The sequence below is a fragment of the Theropithecus gelada genome, chromosome 4 (assembly GCF_003255815.1).
Source record: "Theropithecus gelada isolate Dixy chromosome 4, Tgel_1.0, whole genome shotgun sequence".
In the NCBI taxonomy this organism is placed as follows: domain Eukaryota; kingdom Metazoa; phylum Chordata; class Mammalia; order Primates; family Cercopithecidae; genus Theropithecus; species Theropithecus gelada.
The window spans coordinates 56,780,767-56,805,530 of NC_037671.1; the positions used below are offsets into that span (position 1 = coordinate 56,780,767).

At 36.3% G+C, this 24,764-nt stretch overlaps 2 pseudogenes; one reads left to right on the forward strand and one right to left on the reverse strand.

Annotated features, from left to right (window-relative positions):
• Positions 1-4,639: 4,639 nt before the first annotated feature.
• LOC112623487 lies at positions 4,640-5,297 on the reverse strand (annotated as a pseudogene).
• Positions 5,298-19,894: 14,597 nt separating this feature from the next.
• LOC112622592 lies at positions 19,895-22,872 on the forward strand (annotated as a pseudogene).
• Positions 22,873-24,764: the final 1,892 nt, after the last annotated feature.

Consider the following 24,764-nt stretch of genomic DNA (forward strand, 5'->3'; position numbering starts at 1 on the left):
CTAAAAGCTACACATTAAAAATTGTTTACAAGAAATAGTGAAGTAAAAGTCTGTGAGCACTAGAAAAAGGAACTTTATAATGTTAAGTCTATTTCTCCATCAACACTGACAAGTTATTAGAATATGGATTTCAAAGATTAAAGAAAACAATTTTTAGGCTGGGCATGGTGGCTCATGCCTATAATCCCAGCACTTTGGGAGGCTAAGGCAGATGGATCATGAAGTCAGGAATTCGAGACCAGCCTGGCCAAGGTGGTAAAACCCCGTCTTTACTAAAAATACAAAAATTAGCTGGGTGTGGTGGTGGGTACCTGTAATCCCAACTACTTGGGAGGCTGAGGCATGAGAATCGCTTGAACCCGGGAGGCGGAGGTTGCAGTGAGCCGAGATGGGTGCCACTGCACTCCAGCCTGGGTGACAGAGTGAGACTCCATCTCAAAAAAAAAAAAAAAGAAAAAAAGAAAAATTTAAATGTAGACACCCATTAATTGCCAGAATTTTTTAATGTGTCTTCTGAGTTATTCATCCTGTAGAAATGGCATATAATTTTATTTAGATAAAAAATAAGCAGTCCAATGAACTTGAGCTATAAAATTCATAGTCGAGCCATTTCACCAAGCTTATTATGAAGTGGTAGTGTAAGATCCAACTTTATATATTTATAAATAAAGATAGTTATTCAATTTTTACAATTTGATATTCTATCTAAAGAAACTATTTCCAAGCTAATCTCAAATGGAACGAGACTGAAGATATATTTAAAGCATTTAACTGACAAAAGGTTTTCTCCTAAGGAAAATTAAGCTGAATGATCTTATGAAAATGAGTTCATAATTGATTTTGTAGGCCAGAATGAAAAATTATAAGATTGGCATGTAAATATTTTAGAATTAAAAAGCATATTAACTAAAATAAGATGTGATAATTAAAATTTGAAAAGTAGCTTAAGATAGAGAAGAAATGCAGTGTATCCAAGGGAGGAAAAAAACTTAGTTTGAGGAATCCCTAAGCAGAGTATAGAGGCTGGTTTGCCTTTACAGGTATTGGGAGAGCAGTTTCCATTTGATGTAAAGTGAACTCAAATCTCTGCGTGCGTTCTCTCTCTCTCTCTCTCTCCCTCTCCCCCTCTCCCTCTCTCCCTCTCCCTCTCTCTCTCCCCACACACACACACACATGCACAAGTGCATGTATACACTTTAATTCTAGCACAAAATATTAATGATCTTGGTGAATGTGAGTTCTGAGAAGCAGCCAGCTGGATACAGAAGAGTGAAACACAGTGTGAATGAAAGACATTGAACAATGCTTTGAACCTGTGCCCAGTAAAATGAGCAATGAGTGACTATATTTTTATAGATCATCTAATCTCTTTTCTATAAATTATTTTACAATCTAGTAATAATAGGCTAAGTGTGCACTCTGTGGTCAGGTGAGAGAAGATACAATCCCAAGACAATGGGAGACATTATGAATAATTAATATTTCTAACAATAGTTTGGGATTATCAGTTTGTTGGGAGATTAGCATGAATTATTATAATTTCTAACTTTCTGAAGAGTTCAGAAAGTGTTCTGAAAATAATAGACTTATAAACATTCCTAACACCCATAGCCTTTTTCTATCTATGTCTTCTATGTTTGCATAGATTGTCATGGTTTTAAAATGCTTTTATAATCAGGCTTTTGAGAGAACAAATTAGCCCTGACATTCCAAATTTTTATAGCAGAAAGTTCCTGAGAAAACCAGTGACGGGAAATTTCGTGGGAAGTCCTGAAGGAGACTTTTAGGACCTCGTATAATAAAATTACATTGGACCTCAAAGTCTTCCAAACAAACCTTTTCTTCATTCCCCAGTGATCTTAGAGTTGTGATTTATCCAACATCTGGAGGTCATGGCCTCCTTTTCTTCCTATTTCTACTCTCACCATTCCCCCATCCCTGATTGTATGTTTCCCCCTTGATTTTCTAGTATATACTCTGAAGAATATATTGGACCATAGGTTTTGATGAGGGGTCAAGTAAAAGAGGACCCTTACACGTACTTGGTGGAAGTATAAATTGATACTATTCAGTTGGTGCAAAAGTAATCATAATTTTTGCCATTAAAAGTAACCACAATTACTTTTGCACAAACCTAATGTATTTCTGAAAAACAATTTGTCAGAACCTATTGAAAATCTTATTTATTTATTTGAAACAGGGTCTCACTCTATCATCCAGGCTGCAGTATAGTAGTGCAATCATGGCTCACTACAGCCTCTACCTCCTGGATTCAAGTGACCCTCCCACCTCAGTCTTCTGAGCAGCTGGGGCCACAGGTGTGTACCACCACACTTGGCTATTTTTTGACATTTTTTTGTAGAGATGGAGTCTCTCCATGTTGCCCAGGCTGGTCCTGAATTCCTGGGCTCAAGTGATCCTCCTGTCTCGGGCTCCCTATGTGCTGGGATTACAGGCATGAGCCACCATGCCCAGCCAAAAGGTTTTTATATGTTGACCCAGGAATTGCTATTCCGAGAATTTATCCCAAAGAAATAGGAATATGGACAGAGTATAGCTACAACGACATTCATCACAAAATTGCTTCTAAAGCTAAATAGTGGAAAGCAGCCTAAATTTCTAATACAGGACAATTTAGAAAATAAAGAAGAAGCCATGGGACATTCATACAATTCATACCATGTAGTCATTAAAATTATGTTGTGGTAGAATATTAAATGTAAAGATATTTAAGATATTATAGTAAAAAATTCGGCTTAAAAATAACATGGTTAAATGGCTCCTTAAAAATATATATATGAGAAAAACATGAATATAGACAGGAACATTCTTAGAAGGAAACATGGCAAAATAAGTATAGAGTTCTCCAAAGTGGTGTGTTATATCATTTTAAAGCTTTCTCCATGTGAATTATCAGAATTTTCCAAATTCTTTATGAATAATAAAAATTGTAAAGTGGGCATATAAAAGTGAGTATTGAAAAGGAATTGAATAGAAAATCAATTTGGAAATGATAACTTTGACAATACCAACCAATATTTCATTTCAACTAACAAGTTCTTTGAGGTCTATCTGTTGTAGGTGCAGAGACAATGTTTTTCCACAGAAATACTGTAACAGTTATTCATCAGTTCACTGAAGCAGGCTGACAATAAAATCTTATAAATATTATCAAGGTAGCAAAGCCATGACCAAACACGTATGCTCACTCTTGATTGCTGATGACAATGGTGGAGATATTGAAGAGTTCGGTGAGGGTCTGGGGTAGAGAAAATATGAAGTGGTATTTTTTTTAGCTAATGATACATATGGCTTCAATAGCAGCTACGTATAATGTAAATAAGGAAAATTTGAGTACTACATTTATCAGCAATTACACACATTTTAGTTAAAAGATAATTCTTGAATATCATTTTATTTATAATATACTGTGAAACAACACTTAGCACACACTGAGACTAAATTCATATTTTATTCCTAAGAAAAAATGGAATTTCCTTTTTACTAAGTTTCTCAATTGTGATTCACATGTATTCAAACTGATTTAAAAATGACTTTTGATTATATTGCTATATTCAACCCATTATTGAAAACCGTTAAGTCAATTCAAGTTAAATTAGTAATGAGATATCATATTTAAGATTTATCCTTCAGAATACCCATAAAAATAAGATCGACATATGATACAACCACTAAAAGCTTGATAAATAAAATATAAACATAGGACTAATATATTATTAGAAGCCAAAAATTGATTTAAAAGATTTTTTATCATTAACATGAAATACAATATTTCTAAACATTAAGAAATTTTTATGGTGCTAAAAATAAGATTGACCCTCTTTCATTTGCATTTTAACTTTTGTAATATGTGTGACATATTGCTGCAAACAAGTCTGTCTGCTCAGAATAATCAGGAATAAATAATTCATCATGGATGCTGCAGATGTCGAGTACATCCTCTATTGTGCCCACCCTTTAACAAAAATAAACTCCAAAGCTGTTTGACTTGCTTCCAGTTCCTTCCAAACAGAGCCCAGCAAGAAACTGCCATTGATTTTTTTAGAGCGAGTTGTGGAGAAAGATCAATGCCAGGAAGAGTAAAAACTGGTTTTCACCTTGAAGAATTCAGAAAGTGTTCGTTCTGAAATTAATAGACTTATAAACATTTCTAACACCCATAGGCATTTTTCTTACTAATATGGTACTCGATGTATAAAGCCAACTCTGTAATTGTAATGGGAATACTTCTTTTTCCAGCCAAGGCTTAAGAGTAAAGTTCCTGCTTACTCTTTCTGAAATTCTTACAGTTATCTATCCCAGCTGCTTTGCTTGATTCTGTTTCTGCTGTTGATTTACTTTTGGGCTCAATATCAATACGTATAATAGGGTTTTGGCTTTTCTGTTATCCCAGGCACTCTAGCATAAAACACTAGCATAGGACATTTATGGGTTAGGTATTAATCTACCCTAACCTAAGAGTCTGGAGACTTAGATTTAAAGAAGTCACAAGCCCAGCCTCACAAGGCTATTAAATGATAGATGCATATTTGCTTAAGTTTAAGTCCTATTTACTATTTATTTATAGGAAGTAGGATTTATTGGTGGGCAGAAAGAGGAGGGGGCACAGTGGAAAGTCTCATGAATGTAAGACCTGTCACTGGTCCAGGAGGCCACAATTGGGGATGTATTAGGGTGGTGCAAAAGAAATTACTTTTAATGGCAAAACCCACAATTATATTTGATCCTACAGCTATCTGGGATGAGCTGCTTCTCAGCCACCATGCCTTCAAATTCATCTGACTGGAACTTGGTAAAGCCCCACTTCTTTGAGATGCGAATCATCTGCTGGTGAAGCAACTTGAACTTGGCCCTGTATAAGGCCTCAGTCACATGCTCTTTGTTCTGCAGTTTGGTGCAAATGGACACGTGAATTGGCTAATGTGAACCCTGGCCATGGTGCCCTGTAGCTTTCCAAAGGCATCTTCCATACCCATCTGGAGCCTGTCAGCTCTAGCACAGGACAACATCTTTCTGTTGTGAATGACTTGGAAGGGGTGGAACCACACTAGGGTATGAAAGCCAACTTTGCTGCAAGTTGTTATCACGTATCTGTTGGCTCAAATGTGGGCATCCTCCAGTGCTTCAGAGAAGAGCTGCTCATATTCATCTGGCACCATGTAGCCTCAGAGTGGAAACTCATCCAGTTTTGCTTTCCTCTGTCCCAGGTCAAAAATGCGAACCTTGACATCAGGGACACCTCTGCAGAAGCCAGACTTTAGGTATGTTTTGTTTTTACAATATCAGTAATACCTAGTGGGGTGTTCCATGGAGATACCAGAATCTTAAGTGGCATGCCAAATGAAAAGTGAGGAAGTCTTATTTAATGTACACTTTTTAATTTTATTTGTGGCATCAATATATTTTATACATTTGAATTTACATAGAGTTTATGCAAATAACCCTTTTATGGGTATCATCTCTCTCTACCAATCTGCCAAATAGCAGAGGTGTAGGTTGATTCAGTTAAGAATAGAACAACCTTGATAAATAGGTGGTTGGCTGGTATCATAGATTTGTATGTTTCTCATGATGTCAGTATTTCTCTATTTTTTTTTATGAACTACAATAATTAGAAAATACAGAGTTTTGAGAAAATCCTAATTACTCTATGGATAAAACTTGAAATAGAATCCTCTAAATAATGTAAACATAAATTATTTTAAGTCCATTATTTAAGCAAGAATATCTCCTTTTAAAAATTATTTTTAATTATTTTTAGAGAGAGGATTTTGTTCTGTTGCCCAGGCTGATGTGCAATGGTGTGATCATAGCTCACTGTAACCTCAAACTCCTGGGTTTAAGAAATCCTCCTGCCTCAGCCTCCTGAGTAACTAGGACTGCAACAGGTGACCTCAAGCCTTCCTTTTGCCTGGCTTCCCAAAGTGCTGGGATTGCAGACACGAGCCACCTTACCCAGCCTGCTTTTTAAAAATTGATTTTATCTTTAGAGTAGTTTTAGTTTTACAGCAAAATTGAGCAGAAGGTACAGAAATTTTCTGTATAACCCCTGCCTTGATGCATAAGTAGTCTTTTCCATTACAACATCAACATCCCCCACCAGAGTGGCAATTTGTTACGACTGATGAACCTACACTGACACATCTTTGTTACCAAACCATAGTTTAGGGTTAACGCAGTGTTGTACATTCTGTGGGTCTGGGAAAATGTATAAGGAGAGGAATTCACCACTATAATATTATACAAAGTAGTTTCACTGCCCTAAAAATGTTTTGCGCTCCATCTATTCTTTCCTTCCACCCACCTAGCCACTGGCAGCCACTAATCTTTTTACTATTTTTATAGTCTTGCCTTCTCCAAAATGTCACATAGTTGGAATTATACAGTACGTAGCCTTTTCCTATTGGCTTCTTTTACTTATATATATGCATTCATCTCCTTCATGTCTTTTCATGGCTTGATAACTCATTTTCTTTCAGTGTTGATCATATTCCATTGTCTTTATGGGCCACACTTTACTTATCCTTTAATCTACTGAAAGATATCTTGGTTGCTTCCATGTTTTAGCAGCTATGAAAAAAGCTGTTAGAGACGTTCATGTGTAGGTTTTTGTGTGGACATGTGTTTTCAACTCTTTTGAGTAAATATTTCTAAGTATTAAGAAATTATTGCATGATTTCTTAATAATAATTAGCAAGGAGCATGAATGCTGGATCATATGGTAAGAGTATATTTAGTTATGTAAGAAGCTGCCAAAGTGTCTTCCAAAGTGATTGTACCATTTGCATTCCCACCAGCAGTAAGTGAGAGTTCTTATTGCTCCATATCCTCACCAGCATTTGGTGGTGTCAGTTTTCAGCATTTGATGCTCTTTCTAATAGATATCTTATTGGTGATTTAATTTGCAGTTTTCTGATGACATATGATGTAGAGCATCTTTTGATGTGCTTATTTGCCATCTGTTTATTTTCTTTGGTGAGGTGGGTGTCTGTTCAGATCTTGTGCACATTTCTGTTTTTTTTTTTTTTTTTCTGCCTCTTCCTCCCTCTGTCTCTCTCTCTCTCTCTCTCTCTCTCTCTTTTTTTTTTTTTTTTTTAAGTTCCAGGACACATATGCAGAATGTGCAGGTTTGGTATGTAAGTATATGTGTGCCATGGTGGTTTGCTGCACCTATTGACCCATTATCTAAGTTCCTCCCCTTTCCCTCCAACCCGCAACAGGCCCTAGAATGTGTCGTTCCCCTCCCTGTGTCCATGTGTTCTCATTATTCAACTCCCACTTATGAGTGAGAACATGCAGTGTTTGGTTTTCTGTTCCTGTGTTAGTTTCCCAAGGATGATGGCTTCCAGCTCCTTCTACGTCCCTGCAAAGGACATGATCTTATTCCTTTTTGGCTGCATAGTATTCCATGGGTTATACGTACCACATTTTCTTTGTCCAGTCTATAATTGATGGGCATTGGGGTTGATTCCAGGTCTTTTCTATTGTGAATGGTGCTGCAATAAATATACATGCGCATGTGACTTTATAGTAGAATGATTTATATTCCTTTGGGTATATGCCCAGTAATGAGATTGCTGGGTCAAATGGTATTTCTAGTTCTAGATCGAGGAATCACCACACTGTCTTCCACAATGGTTGAACTAATTTACATTCCCACCAGCAGTGTAAAAGCTTTCCTGTTTCTCCACAGCCTTGCCAGCATCTATTGTTTCCTGACTTTTTAATAATCGCCATTCTGACTGGCATGAGATGGTATCTCGTTGTGGTTTTGATTTGCATTTCTCTGATGATCAGTGATGTTGAGCTTTTTTCATGTGTTTGTTGGCTACATAAATGTCTTATTTTGAGAAGTGTCTGTTCATATCCTTTGCTTACTTTTTTATGGAGTTGTTTATTTTTTTTTCTTGTAAATTTGTTTAAGTTCCTTGTAGATTCTGGATATTAGACCTCTGTCAGATGGGCAGATTGCAAAAATTTTCTCCCATTCTGTAGGTTGCCTGTTCACGCTGATGACAGTTTCTTTGGCTGTACAGAAGATCTTTAGTTTAATTAGCTCCCATTTGTCAATTTGGCTTTTGTTGCAATTGCTTTTGGCATTTTCATCATGAAGTCTCTGCCCGTGCCTACATCCTGAATGGTATTGCTTAGGTTTTCTTCTAGACCAGTGGAACAGAACAGATACCTCAGAAATATCCTCACACATCTACAACAATCTGATCTTGAACAAATCTCACAAAAACAAGCCATGGAGAGAGGATTTTATATTCAATAAATGGTGCTGGAAAAACTGGCTCACCATATGCAGAAGGCTGAAACTGGACCCTTTTCTTACATCTTATACAAAAATTAACTCAAGATGAATTAAACACTTAAATGTAAAACACAGTTACAAAATTTTTGCCCATTTCTTAAGCAGGTTCTTTGTTTTCTTCTTGTTGAGTTTAAGTGATCTTGGATATTTTGGATAACAGTCCTTTATCAGATATAGCTTCTGAAAATATTTTCTCCCAGTCTGTTGCTTGTTTTCTCATTTTCTTGACAGTGTATATTTCATAGAACATAAATTTTTAATTTTACCAAAATTTAGCTTTTTTTTTAATGGATCATGCCTTTGGTGTTGTGTCTAAAAAGTCATCTCCATACCCAAAGTTATCTAAATTTTCTCCTATATTATCATCTAGCGGTTTTATAGGTTTCCATTTTTATGTTTAGGTCTGTGATCCATCTTAAGTTAGTTTTTGTAAAAGGTGGAAAGTCTGTGTCTAAATTTATTTTTAAATATGGTTGTCCAGTTGTCCCAGCACCATTTGTTGGGGGGGGAGGGGAACTATCTTTGCTATGTCGTTGGCAAAGATCAGTTGATTGTGTTTATATGGGTCTATTTCTGTGTTTTCTACTTTGCTCCATTGGTCTATTTGTCTATTCTTTAGCCAGTATCACACTGTCTTTATTACTAGAACTTCATAATAAGTTTTGAAGTTGGGTAGTGTCAATTTACTAGGTTTGTTCTTCTCTTTCAATAGCATGCTGGCTGATCTGGGTATTTTGCCTCTCCATATAAATTTTAGAACCAGTTTGTCGATATCCCCAAAATAACTGCTGGGATTTTGATTGGGATTACATTGAATCTATAAATCAAGTTGGGAAGAACTGACATTTTGACAATACTGAGTCTTTGCACCCATGAACATGGACTATCTCTCCATTCATTTAGTTCAGTTTTCTGCATGTAGATCTTCTATGTATTTTGTTAGATTTATACCTAAGTATTTTACTTCTGTGCATACTAATGTAAATAGTATTGTATTTTGAATTTAAAATTCCACTTGTTCATTGACAGTATACATAAAAGTGATTGACTTTTGTATATTAACCTTGTATCCTACAACCTGTTTTAACTGTTATTCCCAGGAGTTTTTCTGGTCAATTCTTTTACATTTTCTACATAGACAATAATGTCATGTGTGAACAAAGACAGTTTTATTTTTTCTTTCCCAATCTGTATACCTTTTATTTTCTTTCCTTTGCTATTTCACTATTACTTTTAGTACAGTGTTGAAAGGAGTAATGGGAGGAAACATCCTTGCTGTTTTCCTGATCTTGTGGGAAAGATTCTAGTTTCTCACCATTAAAGTATGATGTTAGCTGTATATTTTTTGCAGATACTCTGTATAAATTTAAGGAAGTTCCCCCCTGTTCCTAGTTTAATGAGAGTTTTTTTTTTCTTTTTTATAATAAAAGTCATGAATGGGTGTGGAAAATATTATTTTAACAATTCTCTTTTCTCAAGACTTCAGTAGAAATGTTCAGGCCTTAGCAACTACAGTATGGTCCACAAACCGGCACCATCTGCATCACCTGGAAGCCCATGAAAAAATGCAGAATCTCAAGCTTCACCTCAGACCTACTGAATCAGACCTGCATTTTAATAAAACGCTGCAGATGATTAATATGCATATTACAGTATGAGGGGCACTGGCCTTGGTCATTTTCTTAGTCTTACTGTCTAGATCATTAGTCACTTTTCCTTATCCTCTGCTGTTTCAGTGGAAGGATCATTGACATGGAACCATACTGACATTGAATTAGGAACCCAGCACTTGCCAGTTACATAATCTTTAACAATTAACTCATTTTTTCCAAGCCATAATGTCTCCCTTGTAGAATGAGAACAATACCTATGTTTCACAATTATTGGATGAATTAAATGGTATGATGCATGTAAAAATTCAATATAGTTAGTATTTGACAAATGTTACTTTCCTTTCTTTCTGTCCATCATGTGTCTTATGCTAGAGAGACATTGTTTTATAAAGGTTTTGACTCTTTCATGAAAATTTTTTATTCTTCCTTGTCCTTCTCTCCTAATTTTAGTTTACTAGTCTTTCCTTGTATGGTGTTTTGTGTATACTTTTTCTTTTGTTATGCAGGGTTTTGCATCGTCTTTCCCTATCTATTCCAGCCTCCAAAAGAAGACAGCTCTGAACACACTCCGATCTTTTCTGCTTCAGAATTTTCTCCAAATCTTGGCAAGACTGCTTAACACAACCTGCAGCATAGCCTGGGAGTACAGGGAAGTTAATCTGAAGGGGTAATGCTCATGGGGTATGGGAGTCAATGGGCTAAGTATTCTTGTCTTCTGTACTTTAGAGGATAATATACATGCATTCTACACGTTTTATCAGAGTCATAAATGTGATTGCCTCATTATGTACCACAGTAACCAGCTCCATAGCTTCCTTCTTTCCTTTCTTGTCTCACTCTACTCACTCACCTTGGTTGCTGGAATCACTTTCCATTAAACTATCTACATCGAAGTCCTTGCTTCATGCTCTGCAGTTAGGAAGATCTAAACTAAAATAAATCATGTGGGTTTTTTTTGCTCTCAGCATATACGGAAAGGGGAATACTTGTCCATCAAAATATTTGTGTTGGCTCTACCATAATACAAAGGTGTGATTTGGAAAGGCTGCCCAGCCAGGGATTAAATTTCATAGCACTTTCCTCAACTTGCATGTAGGTGGAGCCAAGAGGATTAAACTCAAGAGGGTTAAAAAAGAAAGTTTGCAGCTGGGTGCAGTGGCTCGTGCCTATAATCCTAGCACTTTGGGAGGCCAAGGCAGGCAGATTGTCTGAGCTCGGGAGTTTGAGACCAGCTTGGGGAACACAGTGAAACACCGTCTCTGCTAAAATACAAAATAAATTAGCTGAGCATGGCAGCATGCACCTGCAGTCCCAGCTAGTTGGGAGCCTGAGGCAGGATAATTGCTTGAACCCAGGAGGTGGAGGTTGCAGTGAGCCAAGATGGCGCCACTGTACTCCAGTGTGGGCAACAGAGCGAGACTCTGTCTTAAAAAAAAAAAAAAAAAAAAAAAAAAAAAAAAGTTTGCTTTCTCTACACTTTTGTTTTAACCATTTCTTCTGGATTTTTACAAATAATCATAAACTCATGCCTGTAATCCCAGCACTTTAAGAGGCCAACACAGGAAGATCACTTGAGGCCAAGAGTTCAAGACCAGCCTGGTTAACATGGTGAGACTCCATCTTAAAAACAAAACAAAATAAGCATAGAGAACCTGTAAACTGTGTGGTAAACATGGCAGAGTCACAAAAGACAAGGAAAGAACACCACTGGGAGAGGACCTAGCTGCCCATTAGGTACACCTGTTTTGAATCCATTACTAAGAAATAAACATTTATTTTGTTAAAGCAGTATACATCGGGGATTTGGGTCTGTTTGTTACAACAGCTGCCATTATTCTGATTTGGTCATTAAAATATTTTTATGCTCCAAACCCTTTATAACTGCTTTAGTGGATGCTTATCACTAAGAGTATTCTATCCACTCACTTTTCATAGTATTCCACACAGTGTTCTTTGCTGGATCTGTTATTTGCTTAAGAGTGATAACTGTGTGGAATTGTTTCAAATTTCTGTTTTTACCAAAGGTAAACAAAGTCTTCTTCATTTCAACTAAAAATAATAGACTTTGTGACAGAGTTACCAGGAACTCCACTTGACATCAGGCAAAATGAGCCTTGATCCCCCCATTCATTCACACATGCTTCATTCTATAAATAGAAATTGAGAATCTCTTGTGTGCCAGGTATTCTAATAGGCTCTGAACTCAAAAATAAAACATGGTTGGGTGTGGTGACTCATGCTTGTAATCCCAGTGCTTTGGGAGACCATGATGGGAGAATCAATTGAACCCAGGAGTTCAAGACCAGACTGAGCAACATAGTGAGACCTGTCTCTACAATCAATCAATCAATCAATCAATGTCGCTGGAAATGATAGTGTCCATCTGTAGTCCCAGATACTTGGGAGGTTGAGTGAGAGGATGGCTTGAACCCAGAAAGTCAAAGCTGCAGTGAACTATGATCACTCCACTGCACTCTATCCTAGGTGACAGAGCTAGACTTGGCCTAAAAAAATTATTAAAATTAATTAAAAAATAAGACATGGTCCTTCTCTCAGAGATCCTAAAACCTAGTATTTAAAGATACCAATTATAATAGAGAGTTGGGGGAACCAGCACTATGAGTTGTCTAGTCAAAATGACTGAGTGTTAATTTTGGCTCCCTGATGTATTCACAGAGTGATTTTAGTAAAGTCATATGTCTTTTCTGTGCCTTTTTGTTCAATATGTAAAAGGGAGATAATGTCCCTTTTATATTTTGTGAGGACTGACTGAGATTTTTGTAGAGTTCTTAGAATAGTTCTTAGTAACTTGCTACATATCAATAAATGTTAGCTTATTATTAAATATTGGGACCAATATATACGTAGGACCAGATCATACAGGGTAGTGCACATCAAACATTGGGGTTTATATGAGTTACCTGGAAATCTTATCAAAGTTCAAATTTTCACTTAGTATGTCTATAGTAGGACCCCACATTCTACATTTCTAACAAGCCCCAGGTAGTGATGAAGCTTCTGGTCGTAAGAGCACATTTTGTGTAGCAAAGACAGTACTGCCCAATAAGACTTTGTATGGAGGTAAAATGTTTATACCTGCTCTTCTAATATGGCATCTTCTAACCACATGTGGTAACTGAAATGTGGCTAGTGCAACAGAGGAACTAGTTTTTAAAAAAATGTATTTAATGTTAATAAACATAAATTTAATAGGACATATGAGGCTAGTAGCTACTTGTATTCAACCTCACAGTTCTAGACCAGTAGCTTTTAAGACTGGTCACATGTTCAAGCAAGGATTAGTAACCCAGAATAATACTGAAAATTGGGTTACATGATCATCAACATAATGAAAATATCTCTAGAAGTTTGAAATTGGATTGAAGACTACAAGGATAATTATTGTTCTTTAGAGGTTCCATTTACACTAGTTTTGCTGTAATAGTGGACAAGGTTAAAACCGCCTATATTCTATGTCAAACTATATCAGTTCAGCTCAAGCTAATTGAAAACCCAAGTTAATGTGGCTTGAACACCACTCATCTCAAATAACAAGCATTTTAGAGGCAGACCAGTGATGATGCTTGATCCAGCTGCTCAGCGGCCAGGTACTATGTTTTCTTCTCCAACATTCCTAGCCTGTTAGCTTTTGTCTTCAACCTTGTAAGATTCATGGCCCAAGAGCACTGAATATGCTTGCGGTGTCCATATTCAAGAGAAGGTTGAGAGGGCCAATCAACCTGCATGTGCACTCTTTTATCATACTACAAATATCTTACTGGTCTCGGAAGGTTGAAAAAAAAATATTTGGCTGGGTGCATCGCCATCCCAAACACAACCAAAATTTTGGTGGCAAGTTAGAAGATAAAATAGATAATGGTTAGGTAGCCAACAATGTCTGACAACAAACCTAATTATCATTTACATGTGAAGAGAAAGAAATACATTTTTTCCAATAAGCAAAGCATCAGTAAGATATATCATTCACATTCAACATGAATTTAAAAGATAAACTCATGAATAATAAAATTATGGCACAAAAGAATTGGCAATGAGCACTGACTCCATTTGAATGCTAAATAGATATAAATAAATGAAATTATTATGGTTATTACATTGAATACAAATGCTAAATTTTGTGAAAAGCCACATGATATCAAATGATAATCACTATTAATATAATGGGGATAAAATTACAACCAATTAATATCAGAATATTGGTAGAGTGATAGGCAGGAGAAATGTAACTTGCTATTCTGTTATGGTGAGAAATGTAGTTTATGTGTTTAAGTAATTATTTTAAAGGAATAAAAGTAAACACAAGTAGAATTTAAACACATTATGTACATTCAAGATTACTGCAGGGATTGAGGGGTCTAATTTCAGAGATCAAGAAAATGAATCAGATTTTTAAAAAATAAGACAAAAATAAATCAAGGAAGCATTTAGCAAAATGTTTGAAATAAAATGATAATATGCCAAGTACATCTGTTATAACAATAAATATAACAGGAAAATAGCCATTGGAAAAAAACTCAGTTGAGTTTTAAAATGAAAACTCTATTGTATGTTATACGTAATAATCATCACACAGAAAATTATTTAAATATGTAGACAATAAAAGAATAAGCAGAGAAATAGCTAGCAAACCTACACACAAAAAAAGAAATAATGCTAGTAAAATAATAATATATAATATATGCTATAATGAAATATTAACTAGGATAAAGCTATTTTATAATTCTGAGATGACTTTGCAAATATTACAGTAATACTGAAGATTTATGTGTCCTTTAGCATCACACTGAAATATAGATGAAAAACTACTAGAAATACAAGGAACTGTCCTTGCATCCCAGGGATAAATCCCACTTGATCATGGTGGATGATCCTGTTAATGCATTGAATTTAGTTTGCTAGTATTTTGTTGTGAATATTTGCATCTATATTGAATAAGGATATGGCCCTGTAATTTTCTTTTCTTGTAATGTCCTTGCGTGGCTTTGGTATGAGGGCAATGCTGGCCTTAAAAAAAAAAAAAAAAAAAGTTTGAAAATATTCTCTCCTCTTTGATCTTTCATGAAAGTGATTGAGGAAGATTGATATTGGTTATTCTTTAAATGTTTTGTAGAAGTCAGAAATGAAGCCATCACATCCTAGACTTTTCTTTAATGTAACACATTCTATTAATATTACTAATTCAATCTCCTTACTTCTTGTTGGTCTGTTCAGATTTTCCTATGTCTTCATAATTCTGGGTAGGGCATATTTATCTAGGCAAACAAGAAAGAACCAAAGGTCAAGGAGTTCTACTTCCCAAAGCCAGTAACCTTTCTTATCCCCTAGGATGAATCATTGTTTCAAGAATTTAAATTAGAATGCCTTTACTAAGTAACTTAGTAATCAGAACCATATTTGGCATTGAAAAAGAGCACAGGTCAGAACTCTGTTCTGCTTTTGTGATTCTGTATGAGCTATATCCAGCATTTTTATCATAGTTACAATCATCAGTAATTTGTTTCTGCTATTAGTAATAACAGCAGAAAAATCAGTGATTGAGAAGTCACAGCTCCAGGGATAGGAGGATTCTTTTCCTGATGATTTTCTTCCTCTGTCATGGAAAGAAGGATACAGAGAGATTCTGAAATAAATGGCGCTTTAAACATGATAAAGCTCTTTTTAAGTGCAGTAAAATACTATCTCACACAGGTGTCTCCGTGGAGGTCTAGTGAGTTCCATGAGAACAAAGAGAGTGTGCTTCATTCATCTTTGCCGTCCTCTTAATAACTAGTATTGAAAACCTACTATGGGCCAGTGTTCTGATAGGTATTCAGCTAAAAAGATGAATAAGATAGTACCAAGTCTTCCATTGCTCCAAGTGTGAAAATCCAAAAACCCATCCAAATATGCCAGGACAATTTTTTACAATGGGAGTAGAGCCAAAACTCTATAAAACATTGAGAAAATATTTCACTGTATAATCTTCTACACTAGAATTTAGCCAGAATGAAGACCCAAAATGATAAAACTATTCTCTTCCTTCCTCTTACTGCAAAGAGATGTGTAACAGTATTAGATTTGGTGAGATTTTCTTCTTGTTTGTATAGGTTGGAGAGGATTTATAGAATTGTGAATGTCACGTAAGATTTCATAAAGCAATTCTCTGTTATTCTGTGCTTCAAAATAGAGCATGTAGTCATCACAAACTTAAGTAAATACCAAATTGTTGTTTCAGGGAAGATTTATTACTCTAGTTCACTGTAGCTGTTATTGTGCCTTGTGATGCATAACAGAGAAATCTGCAGCCCAGTCCCCAGCAGACCATAATTGTTGCCTGTGCGCCCACATGGGACATTAACAATAAGAAATAGCTCTATCCTTCATAACACCTGCTATCATCTAATGATGAACATGCTGAAGCAAAATTTTCCTTTACCAATACAGCTTTATGAATTTTCATTGTTTTGAATTTTAATAAAGGATGTTTTTTTCACTGATTTTGAGCAAAATTTGTTCAATACTTTGGAATCTCTTGAATTGATCTTACAAATGAATTGCAACAAACAACATGCATGCTAATTGATAATGTTGAGAAAATGACAATCAAAATGATTAAGTGAAAAAATGAAATTGTTTCTTGTTTTTCTGATTAACATTTGACATATGTCAGTTGAGATATCTGATATATGTCAACAAAGCAATCATTACACTCCTCTTAGCAAAGTAATGCCACAAAGTACATCAGGCCATTATAATTCTGCCAACGTACTCAGTGTGATTTCTAAATATAGAACACTCTATACAGCACTTGCTATTCAAATCACTGTGTAGCTTCCTTTGGTTCTGTATCCAGAGGTCAGCACATGGTGGAACAAAGAAACCCAGTTTCTAATTCCAGGCTTCCATTTACTCCCTGGGAAAGTCTATTTAGAACACACAAGTAGACTTTCCCCAAACTATGGTCCTAGCATATGCCCCACCGATTTCATATTTATCCTTGGGAAAGCCACATTATCCATCTTTGTGATATTGCCTGTGTTAGTAACTGGAGTTCATAACTATTGTTAGTGCTGTGTATTTGTAAGGTAATTTGTTTGTTGCTGTGTGTAGGCATGTTCAGCTCTTTGGGACAAATAGGCTGCAAAGCTGTGTTCTATGGACAAGTATTTCTATTAACATACATTTTCCAGTAATCAAATATGAAAGAATTTAGACTATTTATTTGTATTCATGTTCCCAAACAGACTTGATTTTTGTAAGTGATATGGGGGTTAATCACAATGTAGGAGAAAAACCATCAAGTCTAATGTCAGAAGTTTGAATTCAGCCTCAATTCCACCAATTAGTTCTGTGAACTTTCATGAACCGTTAAGCAGTTTGGGCCTCATTTTCTTTATGTATAGTAACTAAGTAATACTCTTAACCTTCTTATCTCATTATTACATATTGCATTTTTTAACTGTAATATGGTATTTGAAATTTCAGGTATTATTATTACCATCATTGCTTTCGTTTGTAATAGCAGTAGAAATGATTGATGGCAGAACACTGGTACTGAATGTTTTGTTTTGTCCAAATAAGACTATGCCATTAAAAAAACTCAGCCTAGTTCTGGACAGAATATAATACTGAGGTTAATTAGATTTTAATATCAATGTTTCACAATCTTTTTAGGTCTTACCTATAGAATTAAGAGTCCAACCAGGTTGAAATTAAGCTTTTCAGCCTGAGAGAAATGATTATTACTCAAACTAAGGATTTATTTTTTATCAGGAGTGAGTGTTCTACATTAGGTGCTGGATCTTTTCTCACCTAGGCTGAGAGATTACTGACAGTGCTGTGAAACAGGTGGAGGAAGTGAAATGAGGGAGTAAAGTGGATGCCCTTGGCTGTGCTTTGAATCAAATGTTCCTCAAAGTCTTTTAAAAAGCAGAGAGGAGCTGGTTTGCAGCTTGAGTTCTCTGCAGAACAAACTCCGAGTTGGAGTTTACTGAAAGATGTTTATCAAAGTATCCTTTGGATCAATCTCTGTAGAACAGAGAGAAGAAAGCAACATTGGACAGAGCAAGACATTGAGTTGTGATGCAGGCCTAATGAACTTAGGTTAAAAAAAAAATCTTATTATGAAAGAACACAGATGAGTTTGGAAGCTAATCCTATTAAGGTTTTAATACTGACTGCTTTTGCAGTTTCCCCTATTGCGGCTAATTGGGTACTAGTTAATGATGTGAATTCTGCACTAAGGCCACCTTTCTTTGGCCACCTCCTAGCTGTGTGATTTAGTGAAGGCTAGCTTGCTTCTTTGGACTTCAATTTTCTCATCTGTAGAATAAAAGTAACCACCTGCACACATAGAGTGTGCCTCAGAGACCCCACAGAGAAGCTCTGGATCTAGAATGACAAGGATGTGACAGAGTGACAAGGATGTGAGCAGAAATGGCCCAGCCTCTGTATGCAAAGAGTGGTCTGTCATTTAGAAGTGGACTGCCCTGGGAAAGGGTCTGACTTCTGACTTTTATTAAAGCAGTTGGCAGCATCCAAGGCAATCTCTGGAGGTGCTGACAACTGAAGGCTCTCCACCAATGCACACCCATAGCAGGGGCAGCAGGTGTCTTCCTGAGAGGGAGTCTAGGCACAATGTAGGGTCCACAACAAGCCCCTCTGAGCTGAAAACTTTCATGGCTGGAGGGAAGACAAAGGAGAAGTCAAGGAGTGGGAAAAAAGAAAATGAATGCTTATTTAGTATTTGTTAATGTTCCACACACTGGACTAGGCACTCTCTTGGTTGTCCCATTTAATTCTTAAAACTCTCTATGTGTGCAGGTGGTTACTTTTATTCTACAGATGAGAAAATTGAAGTCCAGAAAGCAAGTTAGTCTTCACTAAATCACACAGCTAGAAGGTGGCCAAAGAAAGGTGGCTTTAGTGCAGAATTCACATCATTAACCAGTACCCAATCCTGCCACAAGAGGGGAGACTGCAAAAGCAGTCAATATTCAAATCTTAATAGGATTAACTCCCAGACTCAACTGTGTTGTTTTATAGTATAACCTAATGTCCTATTTGATCTATTTGACTTGAAGATTATCATTGGCTATTGAACAAATGTTTAATGGCTATCCAGCTGAACATGCATTCTAGGGTAGCTTTAGTGTTTTGTTGTTGTTGTTGTTGTTTTGTCTGTCTGTTTACAGTGCAGATAATTTCTAAAAATGTTAAAACACTTATCAGAAAAATGTTATATTGTTTTACAAATCAGGATAAATACCTTGGTTTTTTTGAGTAATTCAAGCAAAATCTAATGGAAAAATGATGGAGAAGAGAGTTGATTCAAGTACTTGCAGTCCAAAAGCCAATTAACATTGTTATCCTTATATTATTCACTGTTTAATACAGCAGAACAGTTTTATATTTCTGAGTGAAGTTATATTTCGTGAAATGAAAAAGATTCTTATCAGTTAAATCAAATGAGTTCCAAATTGCAAGCTGCTGATATTATGGCTTTCATAATGTGTCTTCAATAACACAAGGAAATAAGAGAGGCAAGTATTTCCATGTGAAAATTGCAGTAATGTTCAGCAACTCGTAATAATTAACTCTCTCAAAAGCTGGTACAATGCCACATAAATTATTTCAAAACTATACTTTCTTTTTTCATGTATTTTATTTAAACTTATCATTTATCATGTTAATAAAGTATTTTCACTGAGCCTGTTCTTTAAAACACTAAAACAAAAATTATTAACCCAAATCGTCCAAATGATAGATTTTAAAACATGTCCTTAAAACAAACAAAAATAAATAAAAATAAAAGCACCTCTTCAAGATTTTAATAAGGAAAAAAAAGAATGCCCTCAACATTGTTACAGCAATTCTATAAACTTAGGACAAAACCAGCACATTATCTAGGTAATAAAATGTAGCATCTTTATAGTGACATGCACTGATGAACAAAATACATGTGTTTCAAGGTAAGTCAACTCTGATTAATGTAACTGAACTTGAAATCCAAAAATAAGGTCTCTATACCTAGCTATGCCACTTACTAGTTGTATGACCTGACTGAATAAGACATCTCTCTAAACTCTAAGTTTTTTTTTTTTAATGAGAATATAAAATAGCTAATTATTTTGGTGTTGGTAGAATAAATTTAGGCAATATACATAAAATACACTCTATAAACATTCAACATTAAATCCTAACACCTGTGTGTGATACTAGGATTCGTTTCCATCCATGGTTCCTAGTTCCTAACTTCCATAATCATTGTCACAGTCTTGGTTATAATGTTGGAGAATTTTAGGCCTCAGAAGCAAGCCTCAGGAAATGAAAGCTTTCTCTCTGAACTTCTGTCCTCCTTTCACCCGCCCAAAATAGGACTGTAATCCAATTATAGGTCATAAAACCCTCATCCTAGAGAGAGTCCTGCTCCCTGCTCTGGAGGAAGGAATGCTGCACAGAGAGATCAAGAAGAATCTGAATGGACAAGGCTTACTGAGTTTAGACCACATCCTTTTTGTCCAATCACATTTTGACATAGTTGTCCCTGCTTTCATCATAGACAACCAATGAAGTCTCCACAAAAGGCCCAAAGGATGGAGTTCCAGGAGCTTCTGGAGAGCTGAACACATTGAGAATGACAGGAAGCTGAAAAACTCTTTCACATGCCAGGATGTTGGTGTACCCCAACTCTACAGGGACAGAAGCTGCTGCACTTAGAAATCCTCCCAGACCTCATCCCATGTATCTCTTCATCTGGCTATTTATTTGTACCCTTTAAAATATGCTTGCTAATAAGCCAATAAATATGTTTCCCTGAGTTCTGTGAGCTGCTCTAGCAAATAAACTCTAAGAGAGGATCGTGGGAGCGCCAACTTGAAGCCGATTGGTCAGAAGTTCCAGAGGCCTGCAATTGTGACTTCAGGGAAGGAAAGGATAATCTTATGGTATTGAGTATTAACCTGTGGGATCTGACACTATCTCGCAGTAGATAGTGTTGGTACTGAATAGGAGGACAACCAGCTGGTGTCCGCTGCTTGGTGTATGGTTAAAAACCCCTCACTTTTGATCAGAGAAGTCTTCTTCTGTGTTGATTATTATTGTGGCAGGGTGAGAGCAGAAGACAAACCACTTAAGAGAGTGCTTCCCAAAGCACTGTGTATACAGTAAACTGTGGTCCAATGGGAAAATACAAATTAATATAGCCAATAACAGTGTATGAGAAGCTCTTTCTCCCAAAACTCTTGCCAACACAGTACATAGCCAAAAATCGTCCCTTTTTTATTGGATAGAAGTATGACATATTTTGTTTTATTCATGTTTCAATAATTTTGAGTGAAATTGGGCAACTTTAAACACCTTTAAAATATCTTTCTGTTATGAACTGCCTGCTCTTCACCTTTGCTGGATTGATGTATTTTACATATTAATTTATGAGAGCTCTTTAAAAATTAAGGACATCAACATATTTAATACGTTTGACAAATATTTTAGCCATTTTCTTCTCTTTTCATTTGACATTATTTTTGTCATGTAGTTATTTTATGTTTTATGGAGTCAAGCTTTCTTTATGACATCAAGCTTTCACTATCACTTAGAAACAATTTATCTTATTCTGTTTTTACAAAATATGTTCTACATTTTTGTCTGGTACTTTTATTGTTCCCCTTTTTAAACTTATTGACAATACCAAGGATTGGCAAAGATTTTAAGAAACTAGCCTGCGCATGTATTTCTGGTGGATTTATAAAATGATACATCAACTTAGTAACACAGTCTGACAGTGCCTTATAAAGTGAAACACATATTTTCTAAGTGATCTAAAATTCCACTCGTGATCATTTACCCAAGATAAATGAAAGCCTATGTTCACAAAAAGGCTTATGCATGGATGTTCGTAGCAGTTTTACTCATAATAGCCAAATCCTGGAAACAACCCAAATATCTATCAACTAGAGAATGGGCTTTTCTGTGCTACCCAGAGAGGGTCCATATGGCATTGTTCTAGATTCCTGTCGTAACTTAAAGGTAAACTTTTACAGTATACAGAGCCTTTGATGTCCTGCAAATGGAGGAGGAGGATGTCCTTAAGTTCCTTGCAGCAGGAACCCATTTAGGTGACACCAACCTTGACTTTCAAATGAAACAGTACATTTATAAAAAGAAATGTGATGGCATCTACATCATAAATTTGAAGAGGACCTGGGGGAAGTTTCTGTTGGCAGCTTGTGCCATTGTTGCCATTGAAAACCCTGCTAATGTCTGTGTGATATTCTCCAGGAATAGTGGCCAGAGGGCCATGCTGAAGTTTGCTGCTGTCACTGGAGCCACTCCAATTGCTGGCTGCTTCACTCTTGGAATCTTCACTAACCAGATCCAGGCACCCTTCCAGGAGCCACAGCATCTTTTGGGGACTGATCCCAGGGCTGACCACTGCCTCTCACAGGGGCATCTTATGTTAACTTACATACCATTGCTCCATGTAACACAGATTCTCCTCTGTGCTATGTGGAGATTGCCATCCCATGCAAAAAGGGAGTTCACTCAGTGGGTTTGATTTGGTGGATGCTGGCCCAGGAACTTCTGCACATGTGTGGTACCATTTCCTGTGAACACCTGTGGGAGGAGATGCCTGATCTCTTCTTCTACAGAGATGCTGAAGAGACTGAAAAAGAAGAGCAGCCCGCTGCTGAAAAGGCTGTGACCAAGGAGGAATTTCAGGGTGAATAGACTTCTCCATCTCCTGAGTTCACCGCTACTCAACCTGAAGTTGCAGACTGGTATGAAGACATGCAGGTGTCCTCTGTGCCTATTCAGCAGTTTCCTTCTGAAGCCTGGAGTGCTCAGCCTGCCACAGAAGACTGATGTGCAGCTCCCACCGCTTGGGCCACTGAATAGGTAGGAGCAACTACTGAATGCTCCTAAGCTGTTCTTGCACCAGTTCTTAAGTAACATGGAAATAAACATTAATTTCTAAAAAAAATAAATAAATAATAAAACCAATGGATGTGAAAACTGTGATACATTCACATAATGGAATTAGCAGTATAAAGGAACAAAACACTGTTACATGCAAGAACATGGGTGAACCTCAAAACATGAGAGAAAAAAAGACACAAAGGAGTACCTCCTGTATAGTCCCACTTATATGAAATTCTAGGATGGGTAAAAACTAATATACAGTGGTAAAAATCTGACTTCTGTTGACAGCCAAGATAAAGTAAACTCTCTACAGCCTTTCTCTCTCACCAATGGCCACCAAAAACTCTAGAGAGAATGCAGAAAACAGCTACTTAAAGATCAAAATAAGCCCAATGGTAAGGGAGTATAATCTCGAAAATCAACTGGTATCATGGGGAATTTCCTGAATTCTTGTTTCCTCTTTTACCTTCTGGCTATGATGTGAGGGTAGGTGGAGTCCTAGAACTGTGCAGCCAGCATACAGAGTAAAACTGGAAAGAAGTACCTCGCATGAGGCAAAGATAAACAGCACGGCAGACATCTAAATATAAAGCACACTTAGCCCTTGAATAATACTGGTTTGAATTGTGCTGGTCCAGTAATATGTGGATTTTTTAAATAAAAATATTGAAATTTGTTTTCAAGATTTGCAATAATTTGAGAAAACTCATAGACAGACCATGTAGCCCAGAAATTAAAAAAAAAATAGTGTAAAAGTTAGGTATGCTATCAATGCGTAAAATATATGTAGGTACTAGCCTATTTTATTTACTATAAAATAAACACAACTCCATGATAAAAAGTTAAAATGTATCAAATTTTACACAAACACAGGCCATATATTACACTATATGCTTTTGAGAGAAATGTAAACATAAACATGCAGTATTCAATTATAACGATAAAATTATAGCACATACCATACTACTGTAATAATGTTATAGCTACCTCCTATTGCTATGGCAGTGAGCTCTAGTGTTGTGAGTATCCACTTAAAATGTTGTGCGATGCCAGTCATCTCCACATGGGCAGTTTGTCTCTCCAAGAAATTCTGCATCACACTAAAAAGTGATCTCTTGTGGTTCTTGTGTATTTTTCATGTTTAGTGCAATACTGTAAAACTTGAATAACACCATGGGTCCCATACAAAGTGTCACTAGTGATGCTAAAAGTGCTCCCAAGAAGCAGAGGAAAGTTGTAATATTACAAGAAAAAGCTGAATTGCTTGATATGTACCATAGATTGAGGTCAACAGCTGCAGTTGTCCACCATTTCGAGGTAAGTGAATCCAGTGTAAGAACTATTGTTTAAAAAACTACATTTAATTTTAAAAAACGGAAGCTTGTGAAACCATCACTGCAGCTACACCAGCAGGTTTGAAAACCTAGCACTTTTTGTGAAATACATTTTATCTCATATTGAAAATATAGCTTTTAAGTGGGTGCAGGATTGCTATAAGGCATACCTATAAACTCTAATAGGATTTGAGAGAAAGTAAAGTCGTTATATGACAACTTGAAGCAAAAAGAAGGTGAAGGATCTAAAACTGAAGAATTGAATGCCAGTGAAGGGTGGTTTGATAATTTTAGAAAGAGGTTTGGCTTTTAAAATGTCAAAAGGAGAAGAAGCTTCTAACGACCAAGAGGCAGCAGGGAGTTTCCAGATGCCATTAAGAAAATCATTGAGGAGAAAGGATATCTGCCTGAGCAGGTTTTCAATGGAGATGAAAGATAATGCTCTATTCTACATGGGGAAAAATGCCACAAAAGACGTTAGCAAGGAAGAGAAGTGAGCACCAGCACTTCAGGCAGGAAAGGACAGGCTAACTCTACTGTTTTGTGCAAATGCAGTCAGGT